The sequence below is a fragment of the Panthera pardus genome, unplaced genomic scaffold (genome assembly GCF_024362965.1).
Source record: "Panthera pardus isolate Hobbes unplaced genomic scaffold, ASM2436296v1 HiC_scaffold_11, whole genome shotgun sequence".
Classification (NCBI taxonomy): Eukaryota; Metazoa; Chordata; class Mammalia; order Carnivora; family Felidae; genus Panthera; species Panthera pardus.
The window spans coordinates 61758134-61766639 of NW_026526666.1; the positions used below are offsets into that span (position 1 = coordinate 61758134).

Consider the following 8506-nt stretch of genomic DNA (forward strand, 5'->3'; position numbering starts at 1 on the left):
CAGCCCCAAAGGTGGGATGACTTTTCAATATTTTGAGCACTCGTGAAGCCCTCTCAATGCAAGTGGATAAGCTTCCATGCCTTCTAAGAAAGTGTCCACAAATACTAAGTACTTCAAATTGCCAGAGGCCTTGGGCATCTGGGTAGAACAGTTGCCAGTCTCCCATTGGACATATTCCTTTATTTTATACTCCCATTTTGATGGAAAGTTTTTAAGTCTTAGGATTATTGACAAAAATCCTATCCCCTATTTAGTGATGTTTATTTGTTGACTTTGATTTTTGGGGTTTTTAAAAACTGGGTTCAACCATATTTGAAGTGACCCTGTCTCTCAAGGCCCCCCACTCATAGTGGGAATCTTTGCTGCAAAATATTTCTCTACAGGATAGACTAAATCTTCAGGCAATAATGTGGCCCAATGTGTGTTTTCCATTTAAAACTTCTATCTGTATTGGTCAACTTCCATTCTGTAGTTCATTCCTGATCTCTTGTAATCTACCAGGGAAGTCTATAGGAGGAATCTGGAAACCCAAAAGCTGGTGGGCTTCGTGGCCTGCTTGGCCACAATGCCTGCTAACAGATTGCCTTTAACTGGGTTTTTAATACTCTAAGTGATAAGTGATTGCCACCCCAGGTGGCTGTTCTACATCCTCCAGTAGAGCTAAAGTTTCCATAGGGTGTGTTTTTTCTAGTTGTAACATGTGAGGATTGCAGCCCAAATTGGTCCATACCATGTTACAAACGTCCGAACTCTGCTACTCCCAGTACATTTTGGAGGGGGCACACTTCTAACCCAAAAACCCATAGCAAGAAAACAAGGGTAGAAACTGCCATGAAAACAAGTGGAAAAGCCCCTCTTTTTGGAGAGTCCCCAGACTATAAATTCAGGAAATAAACTCCTCAAATGCTATATATTAAGTAAATAGTTTGCCTTTGTCCATCATACCTCATCCAAGGATCTCTTTTTTTTAAATTTTTTTTTTCAACGTTTTTTTATTTATTTTTGGGACAGAGAGAGACAGAGCATGAACGGGGGAGGGGCAGAGAGAGAGAGGGAGACACAGAATCGGAAACAGGCTCCAGGCTCCGAGCCATCAGCCCAGAGCCTGATGCGGGGCTCGAACTCACGGACCGCGAGATCGTGACCTGGCTGAAGTCGGATGCTTAACCGACTGTGCCACCCAGGCGCCCCCAAGGATCTCTTAAAAGCATACTGGGCTTAATCCTGAGTTAATACTAAATATGATTTGCTGGTAATGTGTATGGTCTCCTATAATAAAGTAGACTTCATATACACAATTAAAACCTAAAGCTATCAATTGATTTAGAAGTAACCTTAAATATCTTTAAGCAGTAAGAACAGTTGTAAATGGAAACAATACTGGCTAAGTGTTCTGGGTCTCAGGTCCAGCAATAGACCATAGAGGTCTTGTGGGTTATTAAAAATGTCAAAACGTTTGATGTATCAGGAGTGGTTCTGGGATTGGGGAGAGAATAACTTTACCTTTTGGTTTAAGGTACTCAACAGTTGAAGTCCTGGACCTGAGAAGGTCAGCAACCTCCAGAGGAGTCAGAATCCTAGAAATGGAAATGGGCATGGAAGGATACCTGTTCTCCACTCCACCCCTCCACAAGGCTCAGCTCAGACTCCCACTTTAAAAGAACTGCCAAGGTCCTTTCTATTTCAGAAAGTTAAACAATGAGTGGTATGAACGAACCTGTTAAACTAGCTTTTCTGTTCATTCCAGTTAGTATCGCAGAAATTCCCAACTGAAAACCTAAGCTTCTGTAGCCCAACACAGAAAGCCCCAGGCCCTGTTGGGGGTATGAGGGTGACCTCTGCAACCCACCAGGCTGTGTCCTATAAGCAAGCATGGAGGGTGTGCAGTATTTTGTGGGCCCCAGATAGGAGTGGCACGACAGAGTTGGTTAGTTCCTTTTCTACCACTAATCATCAAACCAGTTGTACTCCTTCTAGTATTGTCATCTCATTGAAGGTTTTTTCACAAATGCCTTATTCCCCCAAATACATTTGGGATATAGCCTCTTACCCTCCAGGTGTGGGGATGGAAAATTGCAGCCAGGTACAAGGAAGAGTGTGTGTGCTCTCCCTTGTTTTTTAAGGCACCCAGGCTTGGCCTGCATGAAATTGTAGGCAAACCCAACCCTTGGGTCTGCAGACATCACAGGCCTCCTGTAGCAATTCCACTGTCTGCATCTTCCCAGCCCTGGCTGCAATTCTGGACCAAGAGGCAAACGCAGCCTTTGGGGCCAAGGCATCGACTCCCTCCAGGAGAGTATCAGACCCAACCAACCCCCACCCTCAGGGGGCGCAGTCATTTCAGGAGGATAGGTTCTATCAGAAGATGCCTTTTTTCCTCCTCCACCCCCCCCCCCCAACTTCTTTGCAGAGAACTATCATCTTTGTCCACCTTCAATCTTTTGTAAGACAGCCTAAGAATCTTGGCCTCCTTTGCCGGGACAGGTATATTCTTCTGATTAGGGTAAGCATATTCAGTTACTTACCTGCATCTAATTTCTGGCCTTCAGTGCTCAGCTTTGGTTGCTGGCAATAGGCCCACATGACGTCTCTGTGAAGCATATTGGCTGGTGGCAGTTGAGAAGGTAATGGAGGAATTGGGATTTTCTTACCAAGTCTTGTTCTGCCATTGCCTTGTGCTGCCTTTTGCTGTTCAGTCCTATTCACTGAGGTTCTTTGTAACTTTGGTTCACCGGAAGCCTACTGTTTATAGCTTCTCCTGATAGAGATTTGCAAGCCAAATGGTGGTCTGCTGACTTTCTCATGGAGTTCCTTTACCCTGTAGCCTTTTGCTTTCTCCATGTCCAAAGAGAAGTCCAGGGTCTCCATATGGTGTTCAATGCCCTTGTTAGATGTCCAGTGACTGCTGCTTTCAAATGACACAATGAGCATGCACTCATCAGAAAGGCCTAGTGAGGGTTGGTGTATAGATTGACCTTCTCACCAGACCAAAGGAGAGCTCTTGTTAGGGCGATGATGGCCTTCAGAGAGGAATTTCTGGGGGGCAGTTGTTCAGCCTGCATTATCTCTTAGGTCACCATAGGATCTCCACCCTCTGCTGCCTGTGTCCCATAGAGCTATCCTCATCTTTAGAGTTCCCAGTCCAAGTATTGGAAAGGCTGGTTTGTAAGTTCTGGCCCTGCTAGAATATTCTAAATCAATGTGTAAACAATCCTGCTCGAGGTGATCATTAGGATCAGCAAGCAAAATTGCCAGGGTTTAATTTCACACTAGGGTTATGGGCTAGGATTCCCTGATAGTTCCCCCACTCAGCCAGTAGTAAGCCAAAATCCTCCCTCCATTCCAGCAGAGTAAGTACTTAATGATATGCATAGACTGTTACTGGTTGGCCAGGTGACTTTTTTGGCACCCTGTAAAACCGTACGAGTAGCAGCAACTGCTCAGACAGGGTGGCTACACTTGGTTCTGCCCGTCTTTTGGTGGGGGTGGGGAAGCCAACAGGTTGGAGAAAATCCTCAGCATTTGGGTTAATACTCCCACTCCAATACCTTGTCTTCTATGCACCTATGATTCGAAAGACCTCTTGATCAGGCCAATCCCAAGGTGTAGGGACTGGAAGCAGACTCTTGGGGTATCAAATGCTCTGGCACTCCTCTTCAAATCAGAGGCTCAGCTTCTAATCCTTGTAATGCCTTGTACAAAAGCTAAAATAGCCGTAGTTCAGAATTGAAATGTGGCAGAATCCAGTTATGCTTAGGAATGCCCTCAGTTGGCATCTGGTAGTGGGTGCTTTGAGCACACCAAGTCTTAGTAGGTGGCTTTACCCTTGTTAGGCTGCAGCACAGGTAGATTATTTTACGTGCAAATCACCTTGTGGGGAGTAGACCTTGTATCCACAGTCAGCAGGTGACTTAACAGGCAGATAGTGTTGTCAAAAAGGCTTTTGTAAGTAGAACTGGAGGGTCCTCCAGTCACTAGGCAACAATTTCCCCCAAATAGGGGCAATTCTTAAACCGGAGGTAAAACTGTCCAACAGCAATGGTGGGAAGTTCTAGGACCTGGTTCCTGCCATTCAGAAGCAAGTAACAATTGGGTCTTCCCTATCAGAATACAGAATGACATTTTTCAAAGTTGAGACAGAACCATCCATAGGTCCTGGGTATAGTAGTCAGGAACACATAGATTGGGCACATACAGATCTATGTCTAATTGAAAATCAATAGTCAGGAGGTCTTTGACAAAATAAGTACTCAGAAGAAAGTTTTTTTGTTTTTTTCTGTTTTAAAACATGGGCAAAATAATACCATAGGGAGACGTGCAAGATCTGAGCCCATATTAAAAGCTTGGAAGACTGGCTGTATGCTCTTGCAACTTCCTCTTCAAAGGATATGGTATTTTACTTGGCATTTTGTCATCTCTCAACATGATGGAAACAGGTTCTTACTAGCTTTACCTGGTTTTCCATCTGCCCATACAGCCTTCCTCACTTGTTCATAGGTCTCCAGGGACTAGGTCAGCAACCAAAGCTGCCTGTCCCAGTGTAGTCGTCTGTAGTCCGGAGGTTGGTTTAGGAGGTACTTACAGTCTGAAATGCTCTTTTTCTGGAAAAGTGACTTGAGCATTCAATTTACAAAGCTAGTCTCAAGGGGATGGGATGCTTGGGCATCTATTGAAACTTATTTCTGTGCTCTGAATTTCTATTCCATAGGCTACAGAAAGCCTTTTCTGTTCCCCAGTAAATCCTGTTATAGATACTTGTCTACTGGAACCTTTTGCTACTTTAATAACTGAATCAGTGGCCCCAGTGTGTCCTTAAAACGTCCATGGACTGCTGTCCATTTCCCCTGGGCTCCTGAGGGAAAATCACTATTGGCTTAGCCAGATCAGTGGGAGTACCTGGGCCCCTTTGCTCCTCATCAGAGCCTGCATCTGATTTACCACTTGACACTTGATTTCTCTTCCCTCCCCCCCCCCCACCCCGACCTTTCTATTTTTGTCTAGTGTCCCTCTTCCTTACAGTAAGCACACCAGTTCTTACCCAAGGGACTTCCCTGATTTTTTTTTTTTTTTTTCCCCTAAGAACCCTGAATTTGTGAGAAGTGACCAGAGCTTCTACCTCTTCATCTTTGTTTTCTGCCATGGTGCAGTGTGAATGTTCTACCCACCAGCTACAATGAGTTCGTCTTTGATTTTCCATCCAACTTTTATGACCTTAATGTCAGGAGCACTGTAGGATAAAGGCTTTTCTGTTAAGCCCTCTTTCATCCTGGTGGTCTTCAGAACTTTTTGTATGATTTCAGTCGAAGCATGTTGGTGTCCTTCGGATCCCAGTCTAGTTCCAACAAGTAAACAGCAACACCAGCATCGGGACTTCGATCTCTTGCATCCTTAATTTTTTTAAATATGAAATTTATTGTCAAACTGATTTCCATACAACACCCAGTGCTCATCCCAACAGGTGCCCTCCTCAATGCCCATCACCCACCCTCCCAGCCCCCATCAACCCTCAGTTTATTCTATTTTTAAGAGTCTCTTATGATTTGGCTCCCTCCCTCTTTTTTTTTTTTTTTCCTTCCCCTCCCCCATGGTCTTAAGTTTCTCAGGATCCACATAAGAGTGAAAACATGTGGTATCTGTCTTTCTCTGTAGGACTTATTTCAGTTAGCATAACACTCTCCAGTTCCCTCTGTGTTGCTACAAAAGGCCATATTTCTTCTTGCCAAGTAGTATTCCGTTGTGTATATAACATTCATCAGTTGATGGACATTTAGGCTCTTTCCCTAATTTGGCTAGTGTTGAAAGTGCTGCTATAAACATTGGGGTACAAGTGCCCCTGTGCATGAGTGTTCCTGTCTCCCTTGGGTCAATTTCTAGCAGTGCTATTGCTGGGTCATAGGGTGGATCTGTTAATTTTTTGAGGAACCTCCATGCTGTTTACCAGAGTAGCTGCACTAGTTTGCATTCCCACCAACAGTGCAAGAGGGTTCCCGTTTCTCCACATCCTCTCCAGCATCTATAGTCTCCTGATTTCACTTTGACTGGCGGGGTGTGGTATCTCAGTGTGGTTTTGATTTGTAGTCCCTTGATGAGTGATGTTGAGCATCTTTTCATGTGCCTCTTGGCTATCTGGGTGTCCTTAGAGAAGTGTCTATTCAAGTTTTCTTCACTGGATTACTTGTTTTTCGGGTGTGGAGTTTGAGTTCTTCATAGATATTTGGATACTAGCTCTTTGATGTGTCATTTGCAAATCTCTTTTCCCATTCCATTGGTTGGCTTTTAGTTTTGTTGACTAGTTTCCAGTGCAGAAGGTTTTTATCTTCATGAGGTCCCACTAGTTCATTTTTACTTTTAATTCCCTTGCCTTTGGAGATGTGTCAATTAAGAAATTGCTGCACCTGAGGTCAGGTTTTTCCTGCTTTCTCCTCTAGGGTTTTGATGGTTTCCTGTCTTACATTCAGGTCCTTTATCCATTTTGAGTTTTTGTGAAGGGTGTAAGAAAATGGTCTATTCTCATTATTCTGCATGTCGCTGCCCAGTTCTCCCAGCACGATTTGTTAAAGAGACTTTTTTTTTCCATTGTATATTCTTGCCTGCCTTGTCAAAGATTAGTTGGCCATACGTTTGTAGGTCTAGTTCTGGGTTTTCTATTCTATTCCATTGGTCTATCTGTCTGTTTTTGTGCCAATACCATGCCATCTTGATGATTATAGCTTTGTAGTAGAGGTTTAAGTCTGGGATTGTGATGCCTCCTGCTTTGGTCGTCTTGAATATTTCGTTATTCGGGGTCTTTTGTCATTGCATACAAGCTAGATCAGCATCCTTTAAATGGAGCCTGCATGCCTCTTGAGCCTTCTTTCACTCTAATGGTGGTTCACCAGCTGGGAGAAGGTTATTAAAACAGGAATATCTACCCAATGTCAGGGAATTGCAAATATTGAGGTAACAAGCTCATTCTAAGATCCTCATACTAAGGGGTTATTGTTTCTCCAACTAAACAGATCCAAAGTAGAAAAACCAGTGTAAGACGTTAAGTATGTGGCCAGTTGTCCATGCTGGTTTATACTACCAGTGGGAAACTGCCTCAATGAGAATTGCCCTGCTCTGGCTGGAATTGTTCCCTGGCCAAACTCAGTCCTTTGCTGGGATCTTCCAGGAGGTGTCTACTCCAGGTTCCAGTGCTGCCCCGAGTTCATACTGAGGAGGGAATGAAGCCCTGGAAGGTTCTGGAGGCTCCAGCATTTCCTCTAGAGGATGTGGCAAATCTGCCAGAAACGGGAGGGGGGTGGAAGGGCAGATCAGGGATGTATAATTTGTAATCTTCCCTTCAATTTCCCCATCTTGTAGTACCAGGGCAGTAGCCTTCTTTGCTGGCCTCTGTACCATCAGCTTAGATCATTCCTTTTTAGTCCCCTGGTGGAATAGCATAAGGGCTTGCACAGAAAGGCTTTCTCTTCTTGGCCAGCCCTCTTGCAGTACAGCTCCATCTGCAAAACCGTATTTTAAGGAGGCTTCTAAAGGCCATTGTTAACCAGATTCTAAAGTGTATGGAAGCCATTCTGTATTACAATAAAAGATAACTCTTAAGGGTGAATAAGAATGGAACTACTTATTCAAAACGCACCAGAGCAGGCTATCAGCTAAACTACACACTGCATGTCCTAGGGCTGTCACCCAAAATCACAAAAGAGCTGCTCTCCTGACAAATCAAAACCAAACTAGGTAAAAAGTCTCTTTGCACTCAAATAGGTACTCAAACAATAGAAATGGCTCATAGCTCAAATGGGAAGGACCAAGGGGGTTTCTGGTCTTACAAACTGTCCGCTCACCCAGAGGTCAGTTTCTTGCCCCAGTGAAGAGCACTGGGGCAGACTACCATGTGGTGGGGGAACCAACGGGAGAGTCCTCTGGAACCAAAGCAGTTCTGGCAGCTGCAAGGGATGGTCCCCAAAATTGCCCTGGCAAGGGTAGGCTAACCATAAGCAGCACCCCTACTGGCTGGTTCAACAAAGTTACCAAACCTAGTCCAATCTGTTCCCTCACAGGACAGACAAATAAGATACATGTCAGGACTAGGAAATCCACTTGAGTTGGCCATCTTTGCTGTTAGCTGGTGTCTTGAATAGTATCCTGAAAAACCATCCTGACCTGGTGAAGGCAGGGGCTTCTAAAGAGGGAAGCGAAGGGACACCAGTTGGAGCTGCCATGCTGACTGGAGCAATCAGTCCTGGGTCTTCAGTTGACCTCTCAGAATGTGTTGATGAGCTGATGTAGTGCAATGTGTGTTGGGTGTTGTAGTTCCGTAACTGGCCTCAGTTACCTTTACCAGTTACATGTAGGCCACTACTTGAATTGAGACACCTGCTAAAACTAAGATGCTACTCCTTAAATTACATGAAGTAATCCTCAGTTTGTAACGTAAAATATCTGAGCACTTCAGTCTTGATTCTTGCCCTCCTATTCCTTAATCCATGACAGCAAAAGCTAATAAAGACCTAGGTCACCCTTT

The 8506-nt window shown here is 44.4% G+C and overlaps 1 pseudogene; it reads right to left on the reverse strand.

The window, feature by feature from the left end:
• Positions 1-1982: 1982 nt before the first annotated feature.
• On the reverse strand, positions 1983-2931 carry LOC128775934 (developmental pluripotency-associated protein 4-like; annotated as a pseudogene).
• Between the last annotated feature and the right edge of the window lie 5575 nt (positions 2932-8506).